Source organism: Aegilops tauschii, chromosome 2 (genome assembly GCF_002575655.3).
Source record: "Aegilops tauschii subsp. strangulata cultivar AL8/78 chromosome 2, Aet v6.0, whole genome shotgun sequence".
Classification (NCBI taxonomy): Eukaryota; Viridiplantae; Streptophyta; class Magnoliopsida; order Poales; family Poaceae; genus Aegilops; species Aegilops tauschii.
This window is the reverse complement of record NC_053036.3, coordinates 614,166,801-614,189,258: the sequence shown is the minus strand read 5'-3', so window position 1 is coordinate 614,189,258 and position 22,458 is coordinate 614,166,801. Positions and strand designations below refer to the sequence as shown.

At 49.4% G+C, this 22,458-nt stretch overlaps 1 pseudogene; it reads left to right on the top strand.

The window, feature by feature from the left end:
* The first annotated feature begins 21,626 nt into the window (after positions 1–21,626).
* On the top strand, positions 21,627–22,091 carry LOC123497413 (DNA-directed RNA polymerase D subunit 2b-like; annotated as a pseudogene).
* Positions 22,092–22,458: the final 367 nt, after the last annotated feature.

The window sequence follows — 22,458 nt, the reverse complement described above, 5'->3', positions numbered from 1 at the left end:
GTCAGGTTGCAATGGTACTTTCAGAAAGAGGAGGCTTGTGGTAGGTAACAAGAATGAGCTTGGATCACAACCACGAGTTAACACCAAACAACAAGGTTTTTAGACCACACAAGTACATGTCGGATGAGGAGAAATGCATGATCAGAACATTGAAAAGGACCAACCTGGAAACACGACACATAGTTGCTGTCCTTGCATATCTTCGAGGAGGTTTAGCACAACTATCTTACACAAAGAAGCATGTCACAAACTATGCATCAACAATAAATAGAGAGGTGTCGAACACTGACATGATGGAGGTCGTGCATATGTTTACCAAAAAAGAAGTTGAACCCCCTGGTTTCTACTACTCATTTGAGCTATATGCGGAGAACAAGGTAAGGATCATTTTTTGGGTAGATGCAAGGTTGAGGCTGGTGTACAACATTTGTGGAGATTGCATAAGCTTCGACACAACGTTCCTAACTAACAAGTATAATCTACCATTTGCACCCTTTATTGGTGTCTCACCCCATGGAAACACATACTTATTCGCTTGTGCATTCATAATCAATGAGAAAACAGACACTTTTGTGTGTCCGTTCAATCAGTTTTTGACAGCTATGGGTCCTATCTCTATAATCACAGATCAAGATAAAGCAGTGCAAGGAGCAATAGAAGAGGTTTTCCAAAATGGCACTCATAGAACATGCTTGTTTCACATTAAGAAAAAACCTGAGGAAAAGAGAGGACATTGCTTCCAAGCCAATGAAGGGTTGTATGAGGATTTTCAGGATTGACAATACACTGACTATTGAGGAATTTGATGGTAAATTAAAAAAACATCAGATCCCACACAACCCTGCATCAATCTACTCATATTTTTTCAAATGATTTATACCACTGACAACAAATCATCACTGCAACTACCCATGGTCAAAATGATTTTTATCGATCTGATTACATAATTAATACACTAAAATTTCACAGGGATTTACATAGTGAGTACACAGACAATCCAGTGTAATTACATAGTAAAATATACAAAATTAACACTACAGTTACAAATGATTCACTGAAATTACACAGGGATATTGAGTGTGAGTGCACTAACATTACAGTGTAATTACATAGAATAGAAACCAATGATTTATATCGATCCAATTACAAAATTAATCCACAGAAATTACACTAGGGATTTACATAGGTACACTTACAATCCAGTGTAATTACATAGTAAAAAAATACAAAAATAAACACTACAGTCACAAATATAATTCACTAAAATCACACTGGGATATAGAGTGTTAGTGCATTGACATTACGGTGTAATTACATAGAATAGAAACCAAAATAAAGAACTGTAAATTACAGGGATATAGAGGGTTATCAGCATAAAAGTGCGATGACATTACAGGTTAATTACACCGAGTTTACAGTGTAATTACACTACAATTTAGACTGAAAATTTCAGTACATAGACTGTAAGTATAAAATATTCTGGTTAATTACACTTAATTTACAGGTTAGTTACACTTAAGTTACAGTTAATTAATGGTGGAGACAGTGTATAAGTTACAAGGTCACTAATGTACACAGATATTCAATTTTAACATGCACTGTAAGTTACAAAAAAATGGAATTACAGTGTGAGAAGGACTATAAACTGTACCAACAATAGAAAATATCACCGTAAAATTTTACACTGGACTACAAGTGAAACTATTCTGAAAATGCACTCAAAATTACACTACAAATTACATTCCAAATCACTGTAACTAAAACTGAAAAAAAATTCAGACCAACACCTATACATCACGAGGCTCAACCGACCAGGAGATTCAGCATTTGCAAACCTACATCTACATCCGTAAATTACTTTCTCTATGTACTGAAATTTCAGTTGATGTACCACCATGTAGCAAAACACTGGAAGCGGAAATTCAGTTAAATGTACCACCATCTACACTGGAAGTTACACATATCTGAAGTTACAAAAAAAGAAACAAAAAACCCTGAAAATTACATTGTAAGACAGACTACTACAGACTGCAACTACAGTAGAGATATCACTGTAAAACTATACCTAGTATTGCATTTACACTGGCCATTTACTCCGAAAAAGGGTTTCCCCCGCTTTGTATTACAAAGCAACCAACCGATACAACCAACGATAGGTGCTGGGGCGGAAGCAGCACAGACACGCCCAAAAGATATGAAAGAGAAAGACAAAAGAAACAAATGCCGACAACGGCGGATCGACAAAAACGAAGAAGCCTCGCGACCACTGCGTCCGCCGGAAATCTCCCACCTAGCTCCTAGACTCCGAAGCACCGGTACCAATCAACACCTCCAAGAAGGGACGCGAAGGTGACGACGCTGCTGCCAAGGGTTTCCCCCGATACGCGACGAGGAGAGAGGAAGGGTAGCCCCCGACGCCCTCCAGGGAGGTCCGGTGGCACCCTTAGATGCCACCGCGCCGGTGTCGGTCAAGCCGACTGGGATTTCTCCCGATCCCAACCTTCACCTCGGGCGCTCCGGAGCCCGCCACCAAACCGACCACCATCCTACACCAACATGGTCTTGAGGCTTCCACGCTGTCTCACCATGGCAACACGAAGAGAGGTCTGCACACCGAAGAGCAGGAGCTGGGACTAGAGGCAGCAACACTGTTGGCACGCAGGAGGGCTCAACCTCCACCGTCAAAGACGATAGCCAACCGGATGCAATAGCAGGAGCATACCAGGCCCGTGGGCCCACAGGCCCGGCCGGGCCCTCATAGGCCCGTGAAGCTCCCACCTTCGCGCTACAGCAGGCACCCCGGTCCAAGCTGCTCCTCCTCCCCACTGCGCAGAAGACACCGAAGCCGCGCCGGAGGTCGGCCCGCTAGGACCCAGATGGTGCCCGTAGGGCCCAGATCTGGGCCGGGGGCGCGCCGCCGACCACCCCGCACCACCAAGCCGTCCCGCCGCCAAGGAGCCGTGCCGCCACCTCGCTCGCCGCTGGCCACCGCCGCCGTCTCCTGCCCCGGGAAGAAGGAACGAGCGCGCGGGGACTAGAAATCCGGCCGTCGCCGACACCACCCGGGCCGGCGCCGGTGGCGACCGCCGGCTGCGGCGGGAGGAAAGGGGGAGGGGGCCGCCTAGAAGGAGGAGGCCGCGCGCCGCCCCAGCCACCTCTCGGGGAGGCGGCGTAGGGGCGGATCCGGGATGGAGGAGGGAGGGGCGGGGCCGGGCTTTGAGCAACCGGCGGCCGGCGGCGGCGCGGGGGTGCTAGGACGGCCGGCGGCGGTGGGAGGTCGCTAGGGGAGGAACCCTAGCGAGAGCGGGGTCGGGAGCCAAGTCCTCCACTGGCCATTTACTGGTGACTATAAAAATGAAATTAAACTGAAAATCCACTCAAATTTAAATCCAGTCTAGAGTCAAAAAAACAGGGGGAAGGGGACAACAATCAAGGTGTGGCGTGATCGTGCACTTGTATCGAGAAATGAGAATTCGAGATGCCCTGAAGTTCAGACAACGCAGCTACAACCATCATCGCATCCAGTAACAAACCCACACAAGCATGCATTTCCGGAGGTCATCCAAACAAACACATGACGAAAGGAACACACAAAGTGGCCAAGAGAGACGAGATGCCCTGATACAACAAGCATACAATCAAGCTGCAACAACAACACGCAGCAAGAGGAGAAGGAAAAGATACAACCCCACCTGCCCTACGATATGAAAATCAAGGGAGATCACAGGGACAAAACCCTCCTCCCTACCTGATCGAACCAACAACGACGAACTAGAGAGCCAAGAAGTGCGAATGGGGGAAATCCATGTGTGCGAGGACGACGACAACGGCCTCTCCTCCTCCTCCTACGGCGTGAGGAAGAAGAGGAAAAGCTCCGGCCGCATCGCCATCATCTCGCCTCTGCGAATAATGCTTCTCCAAAGATACTTATACCCCAAGCATCTCCATCTCCATCTCCATGCCCTTTCCAAGTATCTCTTCTGCTTTGAAACTACTACTCATCATCTAGGTCTCTGCACTTTGAACGACGACAGGGCTGGAGTGTATCTTGTTAGAAATCTAGGCTCACAATCACAGAGAGGACAGTGTTTTGCGCCGCGTGCAAACTTGCGACTTTTCCCGTTTCTTTCACTGCTATTTATTCGTTACAAAGAGAAGGGGCAGGCGACGATCCTATCTATGCGCCACGATCCGTCAGACTCACACCATCCCATGAGAGCTGATCGTGTCTCCTAAGTCACCTGCGAGGCTATCGGGCCACGACGTGAAGCGTCGATCTACAGGCCCATGCAAAGCTACTTGCCGGCACGCACAAGTCGCAGCTCGTGCAAACGGGTTTATTTTGACGGGAAACAAACAACCTAAGCACAACGACTAGATTAGCTAACAAATCACCTCCCTAATTTTAGCGTTGGCGTATTATTTCAACCATGCCGATTCTCCTTCTCAGCTCCTGAAAGGCGAGACGCCCGAGTGCTTTCGTCAGAGTGTCGGCTATAGTTGCTCGCTGGTTCTGACGTAGTCGATGAAGACGCGTCCCTGCTCCACGCACTCGCGAATGAAATGGTACCTGATCTCAATGTATTTGCTGCGGTCGTGGAAGACAGGGTTCTTCGCCAAGGAGATCGCCGACTTGTTGTCGACGAGGAGCTTCGGCCGCGCAGCTTCCTTGTTCAGCATCTCGCCAAGCAGCCGCGACAGCCAGATGCCCTCACACGCAGCGGCAGTGGCGGCCATGTACTCGGCCTCGCTCGAGGAGAGCGCCACCACCCTCTGTTTCTGGGACTGCCAGCTCACCGGGCTCTTGCTGAGGAAGAAGATCACCCCCGCCGTGCTCTTCTTGTTGTCCGTGTCCCCAGCATGATCCGAGTCACTATAGCCGGTTAGCTGCAGTCCTCCATCGCCGCGCTCGTATGCGCAGCCGTGATCCAGCGTCCCGGCCACGTACCGCAGGAGGTGCTTCACTGCAGCGTAGTGATCGGACGCGGGCTTCTCCATGAACCTGCTCAAGTACCCAACTGCAAATGATATGTCGGGCCTTGTATGAACCAGATACCGCAGTCCCCCGATGATGCTGCGGTACTTTGTCTTGTCCACCGGGGCGGCGGTGCTCTCCTTGCTCAGTTTGAGCCGAGCCTCCATCGGCGTGTTATTGGGGTTGCAGTCCTCCATGCCCGCGCTCTCCAGTAGTCGCTTGGCGTAGGCCGCCTGCCAGAGCACGATGCGGTCGCGCTCCTGGCTCACCTCAATCCCGAGGTAGTAGCTGAGCATGCCTAGGTCGCTCATGCGAAACATCCTGGTCATCTGCTGCTTGAAGGAGATGATCTCCGCCGTGGCCGCTCCGGTGATGACGAGGTCGTCAACGTAGACCCCGATGATCAGAAGCGAGGCGCCCGAGCCGCGACGGTAGACAGCGTGCTTTGACGGGCAACGCTCGAACCCCAGAGCGCACAAGCCCTCGTCCAGCTTCGCGTTCCAGGCCCTTGGTGCTTGGCGAAGTCCGTACAGCGCCTTGCGGAGGCGCAACACCTTGCCCTCCTGGCCGGCCACGGCGTACCCCCACGGCGGCAGCACATAGACCTCCTCGAGCAAGTCACCATTCAAGAAAGCGGACTTCACATCCATGTGGTGTACCTGCCAGCCATGGTGCACCGCGAGCGCGACGAGGACGCACACCGAGTCCATGCGCGCGACTGGCGCGAAGACCGCTTCAAAGTCGACGCCCTCCCGCTGCACGTAGCCTTTCGCCACCAGGCGTGCCTTGTGCTTCACAATGGCCCTCCGGGGATCCTTCTTGAGCTTGTAGACCCATTTGAGGCCAATTGCGCGGTGACCAGCCGGGAGCTCGCTCAGCTCCCAGGTTCCGTTGTCAACGATGCTCTGCATCTCTTCGTTCATAGTTGCGCACCATCCCTGCTCCTTCTCCGCTTCAATGAACGAGGTCGGTTCCTCGCCCACGAGCAGGTACAAGTCGCCGTCGCTGTAGTTCGCCTCCACCTCCTCTGTCGTATCCCACACATTCTTGAGTGTGCGGCACCGACGTGTCGCCTCTGCGTCGGGAGGCTCCTCGGACGCGCCGGTGGCCGGTGAGACGAACTCAACGCCGGTTGGAGTCGAGATCGGCGTTCCGTACGCCGGGGAGGTAGGAGACGGCGCGATGATCGTGCTCTGTGGTGTTGACGGCTCGACGTCGGGCGCGGGCACCGAGTGGCGCCCGATCGAGGAAGATGCTGGCTCCACCCGCACGCTCGTCGTGGCCACGGGCTCCAGCTCAACCGTAAAGGACTCGAATCCCTCATCACGAGCGGGCGAAGCGGCGCTCCAATCCCACGACGCGTTCTCGTCGAACACGACGTCGCGGGAGACGTGGGCGCGGCCTGACGGAGGGTGGAAGACGCGGTATGCAGCCGATCCGGGCTCGTACCCGAGAAAGACCATGGGCACGCTGCGGTCGTCGAGATTCTTCGTGTTCGGGCGCGTCACCTTCACGTGAGCTACACATCCGAAGGTGCGGAAGTGCTGCACGTTGGGACGACGGCCGCACCAAGCCCCATACGGTGTCATGCCGGAGACGCTCTTCGTCATTGCGCGGTTTAGCAGGTACACCGCCGTGGTCATGGCCTCTTCCCAGAAGCGTGCTGGGACGCCCTTCGCCTTGAGCAGACACCGCGCCATGCCGATGATCGTCTGGTTGCGCCGCTCCACCACCCCATTCTGTTGCGGCGTATAGGGGGCGGTGAGCTGTCCGTGCAAGCCCAACTCTGCAAAGAACTCGTCGAGGCTCGAGGAGTTGAACTCACCCCCGCGATCTGTGCGCAGGGTCTTGAGGTGGCGACCGGACTCGCGTTCTGCCGCCGCTTGGAACTGCCGGAGCGCCGTCTCTGCCTCGTCCTTGGTCGTGAGCAGGTGCAGCCACATGAACCGGCTCTTGTCGTCGACGAGCAGGAGGAAGTAAAGTTTCCCTCCCGGCGTGGCCGGTGTGATCAGCCCGCACAGATCCGCGTGCACGAGCCCGAGTACGTCCTCGGCGCGGTTCAAGGCCTGACGAGGGAAGGGAGCTCGCCGGTACTTGCCGGCAAGACAGGCCTCGCAGAGCCGATCCACCTGATCGACGAGCGGCAGGCCATGAACCATGTCCTCGCGCACGAGTGACCGGAGCGCCTGGAAGCCAATGTGGCCGTACCGCGCGTGCCAGAGCCACGCATCCTCGCCTTCATGTACATCGAGGCAGACCGGACGAGCCACGCTCAGGCTCAGCACGTACAGACGCCCATGGTTGCGCTGCACGCGCGCGAGCAGGCGCCCGCCTGGGTCTCGCAGCTGAAGGACGCCCTGGCTGATGTGTGTGTCGTAGGCGTTCTCGTCCAATTGGCCCAAGCTCACGATATTGCTGCATAGACGGGGAAGGTAGTACACCTCAGAGAGTACCAAGTGCTCACCATTTAGACACTGGAACAGGATTGTTCCCCTCCCCTCGATCTGCACCGCGGACCCGTCGCCAATCCCGATGGAGCCATGCACACCAGTGTCGAGCTCGGAGAAGATCTCCCGCCGCCTAGACATGTGGTTGCTGGCGCCGGAGTCCAGGAACCAGGAGGAGTCGCAACCTCCATCACCCGAGGCAGGGCGCGCCTCCGTGGTCGCGGTGAGCGCGCACAGGCTCGCCAGGAGGAGCGTGGTCTCCTCGGTCCCGCCCTCGGCGAGATTTACTTGCTCCTTGCGCTCACGCCAGGGCTCGGTGCAGTCCCGCGAGAAATGCCCCGGCTTGTTGCAGTTGTAGCACTTGACTTTGGTCATGTCACGGCCGCCGCTGCGACCGCCGGGCTCGCCGGAGCCGCCGGTGTTCTGAGGCGGGCGTGCGTCGTTCCTCCGTCCCTGATTCTTGCCACGGCGGTTGTTCTGCCCGCCGCCGTTGCCGCCGCCGGAGCCTTGGCCGCTCTCACGCGCCTGTTTGCGCGCTTCCCACTGTTGCTCAGCGAGGTACAGCTGCCCACCGCCTTGGCTCGGCGCGGGCGCAGCGCAGCGCTCCTCGGCGGTCCTCAGCCGCCCAATCAGCTCCTCGACCGAAATCGTACTCAGCTCCAGGAGGGTTTCGATCGCCACTGCGATCTGCGCGTATTGGGGGGGGGGGGCAACACGCAACAACTTCTGCACGACGCGTACCTCCTCGACGTTGTCGCCGAGCGTGCGCAGCTGGTTGATGATGCTGGTGATGCGCATGCCGAAAGCGTCGAGGGTCTCGCCGTCGTGGAAAGCGATCTGCTCGAATTCCGCGCGGAGTCGTTGCAGGGTGGCCTCACGCACACGGTGCACTCCCATCCGCATGACCTTGATAGTGTCCCAGGCCGCCTTGGCCGTCTCCTTGACGCCGAGGACGCCGAGCATCTCTGGCGGAACAGCTCGGAGAAGGACGCCGAGCGCCGACTTGTCGTCGCGTACGTGCTGCGCGTTGCCCTCGACCGCGTCCCAGAGCCCCCAGGACTCCAGGTGGACCTTCATCACCAGCGACCACTCGATGTAGTTGGTCGAGGTGAGGGTCGGGAACGTCGTGCCGGCTCCCGGCACAAATGGCGCGTGCTCCGTGGCCGCCGCCAGGTGGATCACCACCTGCCGCTTCTGCCTCACGCGGCTTCGCCCGCTGCTACGCTCCCGTGGTGGAGTCGCCGAGCGCGCCAGCCCACCCCCGCCTGCGTTGAGGGTCGCGGCGGCCGCCGCCGCAGCCGCGTCCGGCTGTTCTCCGTGATCGGACATGATCGCCGGGATCGCTAAACGAGGCTCTGAATACCACTTGTTAGAAATCTAGGCTCACAATCACAGAGAGGACAGTGTTTTGCGCTGCGTGCAAACTTGCGACTTTTCCCGTTTTCTTTCACTGCTCTATTTATTCGTTACAAAGAGAAGAGGCAGGCGACAATCCTATCTATGCGCCACGATCCGTCAGACCCGCGCCATCCCACGAGAGCTGATCGTGTCTCCTAAGTCACCTGCGAGGCTATCGGGCCACGACGTGAAGCGTCGATCTACAGGCCCAAGCAAAGCTACTTGCCCGACACGCACAAGTCGCGGCTCGTGCAAACGGGTTTATTTTGACGGGGAAACAAACTACCTAAGCACAACGACTAGATTAGTTAACATATCTTCGAGGAGGTTTAGCGCAACTATCTTACACAAAGAAGGATGTCACAAACTATGCATCAACAATAAACAGAGGTGTCGAACACTGACATGACGGAGGTCGTGCATATGTTTACCAAAAAACAAGTTGAACCCCCTGGTTTCTACTACTCATTTGAACTATATGTGGAGAACAAGGTAAGGAGCATTTTTTGGGTAGATGCAAGGTTGAGGCTGATGTACAATATTTGTGGAGATTGCATAAGCTTTGACACAATGTTCCTAACTAACAAGTATAATCTACCATTTGCACCCTTTGTTGATGTCTCACCCCATGGAAACACATACTTATTCGCTTGTGCATTCATAATCAATGAGAAAACGGACACTTTCGTGTGTCTGTTCAATCCGTTTTTGACAGCTATGGCGGCGGGGCGCGGGGGGGGGGGGGGGGGGGGGGGGGTGTCCTACCTCTATAATCACAGATCAAGATAAAGCAATGCAAGGAGCAATAGAAGAGGTTTTCCAAAATGGCATTCATAGAACATGCTTGTTTCACATTAAGAAAAAACCAGAGGAAAAGACAGGACCTTGCTTCCAAGCCAATGAAGGGTCGTATGAGGATTTTCAGGATTGACAATACACTGACTATTGAGGAATTTGATGGTAAATTATAAAAAACATCAAATCCCACACAACCCTGCATCAGTCTACTCATATGTTTTCAAATGATTTATACCACTCACAACAAATCATCAATGGAACTAACCATGGTCAAAATGATTTTTATCGATCCAATTACATAATTAATACACTAAAATTTCACAGGGATTTACATAGTGAGTACACTGACAATCAAGTGTAATTACATAGTAAAATATACAAAATTAACACTACAGTTACAAATGATTCACTGAAATCACACAGGGATATTGAGTGTGAGTGCACTAACATTACAGTGTAATTACATAGAATAGAAACCAATGATTTATATCGATCCGATTATAAAATTAATTCACAGAACACTAGGGATTTACATAGGTACACTTACAATCCAGTGTAATTACATAGTAAAAAAAAAATACAAAAATAAAGACCACAGTCACAAATATAATTCAATAAAATTACACAGGGATATAGAGTGTTAGTGCATTGACATTACGGTGTAATTACATAGAATAGAAACCAAAATAAAGAACTGTAAATTACAGGGATATAGAGGGTTGTCAGCGTCAAAGTGCGATGACATTACAGGTTAATTACACCAAGTTTACAGTGTAATTACACTAAATTTAGACTGAAAATTTCAGTACATAGACTGTAAGTATAAAAAATTCTGGTTAATTACACTTAATTTACAGGTTAGTTACACTTAAGTTACAGTTAATTAATGGTGGAGACAGTGTATAAGGTACAAGGTCACTAATGTACACAGACATTCAATTTTAACATACACTGTAAGCTACAAAAAATGGAATTACAGTGTGAGAAGGACTATAAACTGTACCAACAATAGAAAATATCACCGTAAAATTTTACACTGGACTACAAGTGAAACTATTCTGAAAATGCACTCAAAATTACACTACAAATTACAGTCCAAATCAGTGTAACTAAAACTGAAAAAAAATCAGACCAACACCTATACATCATGAGACTCAACCGACCAGGAGATTCAACATTTGCATACCTACATCTACATCCGTAAATTACTTTCTATATGTACTGAAATTTCAGTTGATGTACCGCCATGTAACAAAACACTGGAAGCGGAAATTCAGTTAAATGACCACCAGCTACACTGGAAGTTACACATATCTGAAGTTACAAAAAAAGAAACAAAAAACCCTGGAAATTACAGTGTAAGACAGACTACTACAGACTGTTACTACAGTAGAGATATCACTGTAAATGATGAAAGAAACACACGAAGTGGCCATAAGAGACGAGAAGAGAAGGAGAAGATACAACCCCATCTCCACGAGGAACAACACAAGGGAATTACAGGAACAAAACCCTCCTTACCTGAACGAACGACGACGAACTAGACAGCCAAGAAGTGTGAATGGGGGAACTCCATGCGAGGACGACGACGACGGCCTCTCCTCCCCCTCCTACGCGGCATGAGGAAGTAGAGGAAAAGCTCCCGCCGCATCGCCATCGTCTCGCCTCTGCGTATGATGCTTCTCCAAAGATACTTATACCCCAAGCATCTCCATCTCCATCTCCATCTCCATGCCCTTTCCAAGTATCTCCTCTGCTTTGAAACTACTCCTCATCATCTGGGTCTCTGCACTTTGAACGACGACAGGGCTGGAGTGCATTGAACCTGGACACCTTCTTGTAGCTAGCTTTTCGCACTGTTGTATGGCCTTTGGGATTTGGGAATATCAGTCATCGATTCTGTGATGAGTGTGTTGCCATCAGTGTCACAAGCTTTTCTCCCCTCTCTTTATGACGCCTGCCCATACTATACAGTCACGCATGCACAATGAGACCAACTAGCCAGCACATTGGATCAGAGTCAGTAGACAGGTTTTCTAATGGGAAATACCAGATTTGGTCGTGTGCTCTGGCGTCAGGGTTACCAAATGTGTCCTGCTAGCATTATTTGTGCGTGTAACAGGCCAACAACCAGCTGGCTTTTAGTTCAATATAAACACCACTGACGACGTTCCACCGGTTATGTGTGAGGATCCCACACTCAGTTCATACTCCTAAGTCACTAGTACAAGATCATGTCCACACTCGTTCGTTTATGTTCTCAATATGGATTCTCCTGCAGACTGACGGCACATTTCAAGAATCCACTGTCTGTGAAAAGTAGTATTAGCACTAGTACATTAGTAGGTCATCAAGGTACTGAACCCACTGTTTAATAAAACTGTGCATAAACACCGTGATTTGTATTTAAGTAGGGGTGGCACCCTTGGTCTCTGTTGCATACTCCTTCCATCCTGAAAAGTTTGTCTTATATTTGTCTAGATACGGATGTAACATCCGTATCTAGACAAATCTAAGACAAAATTTTCGGGACGGAGGTAATATATAACAGTGTGAAATGTTCAAAAAACACATTTTCTCTTCTTCTACCTAAGTCCTGATCACTTTATCTCCCCTAGATAATCCTTTTGAGATGCTGACTTTATCAAGTTACTGCACCACGTCCACCAATGAGATGTATGGAGCATTTTCCTGCGGCAAATTATTAGCCAATATTGCACGGGATCCCCCGTCCTTGCAACTGACCGGCTCAAGCTTTGATAATCATAATTATAGTATAGCGGATCCCTGCACTGCACTCCCTTTGCATGGATGCGCCGACAGAATTGTCCGTGGACAGAAACTGAGTGACGTCGCCGACGACACTGATCTCTAGCAGGAGATAAGGAATTTGCAGGCTTGGCACGCATCTTTACACCATGAGCTTTTGCACGATATGGAGCTGCCAATCTTGGCCAGTAAAGGCCACATCTCACGAGATTCCCTTGGCTTTAGCAGCCACTTCCTTCTAACCTAGGCTGCATCACGTCTAGGTGCACTGCCAGGTTCATCGACCCAGCACCAAGATCATGTACTGCATTGCACGCCGCAGTCCATAGGAGGCAACAAGTTTGCTAGTATTAGGTCTTTAGTCTCTCGTCTAGACTTATAAATAGCCGCCGCCGCAGGGCAGATTAAACAAGTCAGTGAAGTGTGCTCCATGGGAGATGAAAAGAGCTCTAGCTACCTACTCCTAGTTTGGTTGGTTGTCACCTGGAGTTCTTCTCAAATCACTTCAGTAGCTAGCTCATGCTACCCCATTGTTGCAATGCCACTGTTTTAAAAGTGTGCATTGAGGGGATATAGAGCTTTGCATACTGAAGTGTTTGGGGGAACTCTGGGTGGCAACCAGCAGTATCAGTAGGATTTGAGAGTGTTTGTGCTTATGTGAAGTGTTTGGGGGAACTCTCAATGTAATCAAGCATTTACGAGATACTGGTCGCGAAACAGAAGAGTTGACCTAATGGTGAATCATGTTTGGTCTTACCATGGGTTCCTTGCAAGCACTTCATGAGCATTATTTCAAATGCCATTGTGAAGTGTTTGGGGGAACTCTTGGTGATGCCAAGCTTTATTCAATGCCAGTCAAGAACGAAAGGAGACGATCATCACAAAGGATGTTTGGTCTTACCGTGGGTTCCTTACAAGCACTTCACGAGGCATTATTACAAATGCCACTGTGAAGTGTTTGGGGGAACTCTTGGTGATGCCAAGCTTTACTCAATGCCGACCAAGAACCAGGAGATATGATCAATATAAAGCAAGTTTTGTCTTATCATGGGCTCCCTGCAAGCACTTGACGAGGCATTATTCATAAGACCACTGTGAAGTTCTTTGGGGGAACTCTCGGTATCAGGAAGCAATTGATGGATGTTGTTTCAGCTGACCCAAAAGAAGCCGAGTGGGAGCACCTCTGTAGATCCAGGTAGTCAACCTCCAACTACGAAGCCTCGACCAGCACTCCACACTCTGAAGATGGACGTGGCGCCTTCAAGAAGTACAGCGACACCTGAGCATAGTCACCACACAATCCTGTGATTTTGGGGTTTCACTCGGGACTCGGAGGTGGAGGGCAGGGGCGGGACTTTGATGCCGCCTACAGGAAGGGGAATGACACTCGAAGCGTCACTTGTATCATGGCCATTGCAGCCGACCAAGGGATTCCCTCAATCCATAGCCCCCAACACCACCAACCCCACCCAGCCACCGGATCTAACCAACCGAAGGTCGCCTCGCGGGCCACAAGGCGGAAGAGGATCGAGGAATGATTCCACCTTCTCCAGATCAACTCCAAGGATCGATGAGGAGGCCCAGAGAGCATGCTCCACGCGCGACGCCGGCCTTCCATCTATGCGGCCAAGGGTGTGCACCCCCACATCTGTGCCCACCACCCACCGCTGAGTAGAAGACGCCTCCCAAACGTGGCCGCCGCAACGTCTCCGGGCGATCCACATGCAGACCCCCACAACCACGGACCGTCGCCACTGCCCGCCGCAGCGCCGCCACACCCTCTACCATCACAACGCCGCCTGATCTCACCAGCCCGCGTCGGCCGCCATCGGGAAGGGGAAGAGAGGCCCCGACGCTGACTGGTCTTTGCCCGTCAGCGTGAGCCGGCTGCGGCAAGGGGAGGGAGGGGACGAGGTGAGCTATGCCAGTGGCTAGGGTTTCCCCTCCAGGTCGGTCGCGTGAGCGACATGGGAGGGAAGGGGATTCCACTCGGTCGGGAGAAATTGATCAATGTCATCTTTGATCTTACCATGTAATACATGGTTTGATTATGTCAACAACTCTAGCTCTACAGATAAAATAATGAGATATACTCCATTATTTCCTTGAATCTCGCCAGGTGTTCATATCTACATCACTTTTTCTTTAGCACTACTATGTAAGATCATGTGTTTTGTTAAAATGACACATTTGTAATTCCACTACTTATGTAACATGATACTGCATAGTTATGCTGGACATACTTTTGAGTTCAGTTACCGGTCACTACTAGGGAAAAGCCTAGTAGTAGTGCTGGTTTTTTGCCTAGCAGTAGCGCGGGTGACTAAAGGTTAGAAGTAGCGTGGGTTTATCCGCGCTGCTGCTATAGCTACTTAGTAGTAGCGCTTCTTGCAAAAGGCGCTACTGGTAATTACTACTAGCGCTTCTCTCTGCCCGCGCTACTACTATTATTTCGTATTTTATTTCTTTTTTATTTTATGTCGTATTCATACACCATTATACAATTTTTCATACAGTAGCAATTTAGAGATTGTTTTTACATTATAATGAGTTATTAAATTACTAGGTGAAAGAACCACAGATTAGTTTAAAGTGGATGGATCCTAAGTGACCAAGCCATGGATTATCACGATAATCCAATCCATGACTTGATCACTTAGGATCCATCCACTTGAGACTAATCCGCGGTTTTTTCACCCAATGATATAATAACTCATCATAATCATCATCATCATATCATTAACAACATATCATCATAATAGATCATTGTCATATAACAACTCCTCATGATCATCATTTTCATCAATGAGACATCATATAGCAAGTTGGTCACTAGTCATAATCACAACTCCTCCTCATCATCATCAACTCTAACACATTGTAGCACATAATAACACATTGTACCTAGGACCTACTCCTCTCTCATAGGACCTACTACCCTCTCTTAGGTAAAATAGCATGAAACAAGATAGGCCCTGACTCTTCATTATGGAGAATGGAGATTATCCTGTCTTCAATTCTTGCGCTTTGCACAATGTTGCTTCCAAGTAGCTCCCTACGATTGACCATACATTTTTTCCAATCTTTGATTGTCATGTCTTCATCGGTATTAGAAATCCGGTATGAACAACAGTGATGCATAGGATGACCTGGCCGTAAGTTCATAACATCAAGGCGACCTTTCGGATACATCAGATGAGGCACATAATCCTTCGGGATTTTCTATTGAAAAACATAGCAATAACTTCGTAGTTAGCAATGTAGTTGAGTTTTAGAAGAATTTATGCAAAATATGCACGGATGTCGTAATAGTAAAAAAATTACCATGACATCTCCATGGATGTTACCGTAGTTCAACACATGCACTAGTGACACGTATTGATCATAATGTGGAGGAGTTTGATAATAGATATTGTAATTCTCAAGATCAGTAATAAATGAGATCAGATGATTTTTCTCCTGATAAGTTAGAGCCATCGGTGTAGTAGGTTCTGTCTACCATCTTCCGAACATTCTTTGAAGAATTAAAATAAGCTATCAATGGAAATAAGCTGTCAACTATTTTGAAATAAACAATATAAATTACTTAATAACTATGTTTGCGAAACTCACACAGCAGTAGAATTGGAAGCGTATCAACAAGGACCCAAATGTCCATACTGTCTTGGGCGATGTCAGGATCACCAACATTCATGGTGACAAGCATACCCTCATGAAAATCATACGTCTTGAAAAGTGCTTCCCAATTCGGACAACCAAAATGGATTACGCTCTCAGAATTGTATAGATTTACATCAAAATCCATACCATGATGGGTCCTTAGGTGATTTATCTTTGTTTCCATACTTTCATGATCTTCAAAATACATCCTCTCCGAGACATAGCGTCTTGCATGGCATGGGATAAGCTAGTCGACTTGTAAAAGAAGAAAATTACACGCTGAAGAAGAAGAAGTCGTGATTAATTACGAAAAAACACTTGTCATCGTTGCGTACCGTTTCAACATCGAAGGTCTCCTGGAGCTTAATGCTGAAGCGCCGGCCTTCTACCAGGTGAGGCCTGTCGCACAGACCCCCGTCGTCACCACACCAGTCGCACTCCGCTGGGAGGCTTTCATCGTCCGACGACGACATCGACGACATTTCCTATGTTCATAATTCAAAGATTAAATTTGTACAATTAAATATATGTACTACCAAGACTAAATTAGATCATTATTATTCATCACGGGTTGACTATCGGTCTGTCGAGTCTTTTATTGAAAACTCTCATCTCACGCGGTGTATGCATTCGACCGTTGGTGATGGTCGCTCCTCCTTTCATTCCTGAGTGCATTACACTAAAATGTCTAGCACAGGGGAAGGAAGCAGAAGCGACCCCCACGACAATAGTCGGGATTCTTCATCCTCTCTCATATATGGTGGACACACTCCCTCACTGATTTTTGACCGTTGGTGATGGTCGTTATTCCTCCTTCCCCTAGTGCATAACAAAGGTCTAGCACAAGGAGAAGAAGGAAAAACGACCCCCACGACAACAGTCGGGATTCTTCTTCTCCCATATATTGTGCAGACTTTCTCCCTCACTCATTTGTTGACTTTCATGTATGGAGCGTCGACAGACTTAAAGTCAACCCGAAATGTCGTTTAATTATCTTTCTAGAAAATTCAGGCCACTCGATATTTCCTACATATTCTAGCACAAGTCATGCCAAAATTCACGAAAAAAATCCGGCATGACATTTGCTAAAAAAGGACATATCGAACGCCTGAAATTTTTCGGAACGGAAATTAATCAACACTCCGGCAAAAATAGGCCACTCGGAAGTGTTACCCGCAAACATGGCCGGCCACTTGGGCAAGCACATTGTAGGGTAACGCAGCAGAAAACAAAAAATTTCCGACCTACGCACGAGCCCAGGACCACTATGGAGACTGCATACATGGTTTGATCTTTTTCGTTACCGACTCGTAGCGCAGCGGGAAGTAGAGTCGATGACGATCGGCGGTGCAGATCCCCGCAGCTAGGATTTACAACCTCCCAACCGCGAGGATGTATACCCTCATCTGCTCCTCAGACAGCCCTCTGGGAGGCGGTCGAACAGCCCCCCCGGATGGTGTCGCGGACAGCCCTTCGGGAGGACCTTCGAAACTCGAACGGTCACTCGGACAGCCCTTCGGGAGGGCCTTCGAAACTCGGACGGTCACACTGACAGCCCTTCGGGAGGAACTCACGAACTAAGACCGAAACTACGATCTCTCTACAGAGTTGCACCCATACGGTGTCATCTATCCGGCAGGGCTTCGCCGTCCAGAACTAGTTCCTGCCGGAACCCAGACAGCCTTACGGCTCTACGAAACTCTTTTCGTGGGAGGGAGAGAAGAAGCCAGATAATGCATGGCATGTGTATGAGATCAAGGGATGAAGAGATGGCAGCCCTCACCTCCTCTATTTATAGGAAAACCAAGGGGTAGTGTGCCTCCACAAATTACCAAAAACCCCCATGCATTAGGTCACACATGAGGGTGTTAAGGACAAAATGGGATGCCATGTGGAGCTCCAAGGAGCTCCACCACCCATGGCCGGCCACCCCTAGGGGTCCCCCCCAAATGGGGTTCCTTCCCTTGTAAGCCACTTCCTTCTAGAACTTTGACCAAGTCCAAAAAGGTGGCTCTCCAAAATTATCCCAAAAAGCACTTTCACTATTCACGACGACATTTTTCAGCGTCCGTTCGAACTGAAAATATTTATGTGGGCTTAGAACATTTCCAGTACCCACTAAAATGATTTTCAACGCGTTCCGAAACAATTCTGGTTTTAGTGATTTTCATCTGCGAAACGCATCTGAAGTGGCTCCGGCAGCTCCGGAACATTTCCTGTTTTTATCTCAAAAAATTCCAAAAAGCTTCCAGAATGATTCTGGCATCCTCCAAGAATTATCAGGCATGTGCCGAAACCAATTTTACTTAATGGTGTATCCCGAAACAACTTTTCGGTATCATCAAAACTTATCCGATGACCTCTCTCTGCGGTACGATTCCGCTGTCCGAAACTTTTCGGTGTCCGAAGCTTTTTTCGGTGATTTTCTCTCAGACTCCCTGTCTAGTATTCAGTAGATAGATGACCCTTAAGCGTGTGACCCTATAGGTTCGGTGAAGTATAGACATGACCCGGAACCCCTTCCGATCAATGATCAACATCGGAGCCGTGGACACCCATATTGACCCCTATACCCACACGAATAAATATTCGAGTGAACCTCCAGTTGCCGTGTGCTATTCCTGTTGCTTCGCGATATGTTACAAATACCCGAGGTGAGACATGTTGGCATTCCCATGGATCAACAACTTGTCCACTATGCTAGTTACCTCGTTACCGGTTTTGTTCTCTTTTCTCGTTTCGTGTTCCGGCATCCCCGTGATCAAATCACAAAGTGTCTGGCCAGACGATGATGGACACCGTAACACCAAGAGGGCCCGGGTATATCTCTCCATCGTCGGAGGAGCAAATCCCAATCTCGAGCTATCAATTTAATTAACATACTTTCCCATGAACCCGCAAGCTGCCGTAATAGCCATCCAGTTACGGATGACGTTTAACAAACCCCAAAGTTCATGAAGCAAGCATGAAGAAACTCGATACTCTCATGGTCTAAGGAATTATGCAAACATTAACTATCTCTGTGTTATAAACCATTAACTTGTGACGAATGTATCTCATAGCATAACATCAATCCGGGTCGATTCAACACAAATGTTCTCTTAACATTGTGCCCTCAAAGTTGCTGGCATTGACATGCCCATGATTAGGAAAACAGAACCATCATGCAACACTTGAGCTAGTCTTAGAGGCCAGACTAGGAATACTTCTTACCGTTTATTATTCCACACGTGCATATGAGTCTTCCTCCGAGCCTCGTGGATATTGCAGACTCGAGAATCATTGCAGTTATAGCATGGAACATAAAACATAATTATGAACTTGGAGATAAATAATATCATTTATTATTGCCTCTAGGGCATATCTCCTACACACATATCCTATTTGAGCAACACAAGATATACATGTTTATATCTACATCATATGAGCATTCAAACTTGATGGTCATTGCATTTCAATGGTTGAAAATATGAACAAAAACATTTCAAAATATGTTATGTACTCATATTGACATGGAGATTTGGCTGGTCTCACCTCGAGGTCGGAGGGGGTCGGTGACGGGGACGACAGCGGGGATGGTGGAGGGGCTCCTTGATTTCTACAAAAACCAAAAACCTATAAGCTATCAACTAATCAAATACATACGCCTTGCATAGTGCTCTCCAATTTGAGCATTCAAAATAGGAGTAGTTCTCCAATTTGAGCATTCAAAATAGGAGTAGTTCTCCAATTTGTGCATTCAATAAGCAAAACTAAATCATAAAATAAATTAGTATTCAAATTAGCAAGCATTCAGTAAGCAAAACTAAATCATCTCTTGCGTCCATACACCGTCGAATATTATCACTAATACATCTCGAATAGTATCATACATATAACATCACTAATACAGCTAAAACCCTAGCGAACGACGTGTATCGGCGCGGGCGGTGGACACCCAAAGAGAAGGAACCATCACAAGATCATAGCTCCAGTGCGATCCCTGAAGAACCTGCCAGGTATTGTCGAACCTGCCCTCCAACGCAACCATGTACCGACGGACGTGCTCGTCCTCCTCGCTGACACGGTGACGTACCACCTCCGCGGGGGACGAAAGCCTCCGCACCGTCACTGGCCCACGTGACCGCCACCAAAGAAGGTCCGGGTCAACGACGGGCTGGCTCCTCACCAAGCTGTCCCCCCGGAAGGTAGCACCTCCAAGTACCAGGCCGGCGGAGCCCAGTCCCGGACATGGCCCCTATGATCAAGCAGGCCTCCTCCGCCGAGTCGACGACGAGGATGCGGGATAGGCATCGTCGACGTCGATGCGGGAATAATTGCTTTAACTAAAAAATAACAACAAATGTGACATGTTCAAAATATGGCATGTCCACTTCAAAACGAATCAACCTAGAATTCTGTTCAATACAACTAAAACTAAACTAGTTCTATTAATTTTCTTACTAAAAATAAACTAGTTCTATTAATTCAACTAGTTCAACTAAGCACTTACTATAAATAAAAAAACTAGTTCTTACTAAAAATAAACTAGTTATATTAATTTTCTTACTAATTCTATTAAACACTTACTAAAAAATAGTAAAAAAAACTACATTATACAAGAACAGTAAAAAAGGGTTTAGGGTTTAGGAGAGATGGAGGGAGGAGGGGGTGGGAGGAGGGAGGAGAGAGGAGGAGGAGGGAGGAGAGAGGAGGAGGGGGGAGGGCGATGGGATCGGAGGAGGAAGGAGGAGGGAGGGAGGAGGGGGTGGGAGGAGGAAGGAGAGAGGAGGAGGGGGTGGGAGGAGTGAGGAGGGAGGAGGAGGGGGAGGGGGCGGTGGGAGGAGGGCTGCCGGCGGAGGGGAGGGAGGAGGGCGCGGTGGGAGGAGGAGGGAGGGGAGGAGGGCGCGGTGGGAGGAGGAGGGAGGGGAGGAGGGAGGAGGGAGGGACTATCTCAGTTCCGGAGGAGCAAGAGCGTCCACGGCGGTGGGCGACGATGGTGGTCGGGCGGCGGCGGTGGCGGCGGACGACGGCGGGTGCGGGGGAGAGTGAATGAGAGGGAGAGTGAGAGGGTCGGCCGCGCGGGGACGATAACTTAGGGTTAGTAGCAGCGCGGGTTGAAGAAAAGCGCTACTACTACGAAGAATGACAGTAGCGCTGGACAAGGATACGCGCTGCTGCTAAATGGGGCTAGCCATGTGCGCCCAGTTCAAACTTAGCAGCAACATGTTTTTCTAACATGCGCTACTGCTAACAGGATAGCAGCAGCGTCTTTTACAGCCACGCGCTACTACTAAGTAACAGTAGCGTTTTATTTTATCCAGCGCTACTATTAAGATTCTGTGTATAAGGTTTTCCCTAGTAGAGTTCAGTTTAGGCTACATTCCTGTAACGCGTTATTGCTTTATTAAATGTCTGAAACTGGGGCATCTTGTTGTATTCCAGGTTCAGGTTTGCAAGAGGTGGAGGTGAAAGTGCTCTAAAAAAATGAGATACATGAATACTAGCACCCAGGACAATTTTTTATGGAAAAAGCCCATCCGGATGAGACGCCACAAATCCGCTCCCGACGAGAGTCGAACCTTTGGTCGCAGGGTGCGCCACTGCGACCCTTGCCACTAGGGTACTACCCAGTTCTCGGTGAAAGTGTTCTCAACGGCCGAACCGGCAAAAGGATGCAGTCACTGATCTTCGCGGGCCCCACCTTCTTCCAGAGGCTGATCCACATGGCAGACGACAAGGTGAATTTCCGGAACACGGGGCCGGTGCACCCGCTCGAGGAAGCCGGTCGCGGACAACAAGAGGTTCGGCGGGGTCAAGTTCGGGGAGTGGAGCGCGACTGCCTGCTGGCCCATGGCACGGCCGCCAACCTCCACGAGCGGCCCTTCACCCTGAACATCATCATGCGCCCGTTGCGGGCGGGCGGAAGATCCGGGGCCCCTACTGCAGGTTCTGCCGCTCATCGGAGAACATCGTCAGGATCACCGTCGCCTACAGTGCCAAGCTGCTCTACCAGGAGCTGTTAAGCATGGGCATGCCTCAAGTTCCAGACGGAGGTCTGCTAGACTGAACTCTGTTATGGACATGTAGTGGCTATGTGGAACTCTTTGTGACGGTGGCGTTTGCGTAGCTTGGACGGGTGTGTTCCTATGGAGCGAAGCTGGTCGTGCAGTGCAGGATATCTTCTGCCATGGGCATCTGCCTCTGGCCCGAGAAGAAATTCTGTTGAAACACTGTAGTAGCTTGGTTAGCTGAACCTGTTTCACTCTGCCACCCTGGAATGAACGGAATTAGCTTATGGCATGCCTTATTGGTTTGAGCTGCTCGTGTTTGCTGTGGAATGGGTGATCGAGTTGATGCTGAGCTAATCGTGTCATGTGAATCTCAACATTTGCCATTGCAACCTGGATGTCACCGACAACGCTGTGGATC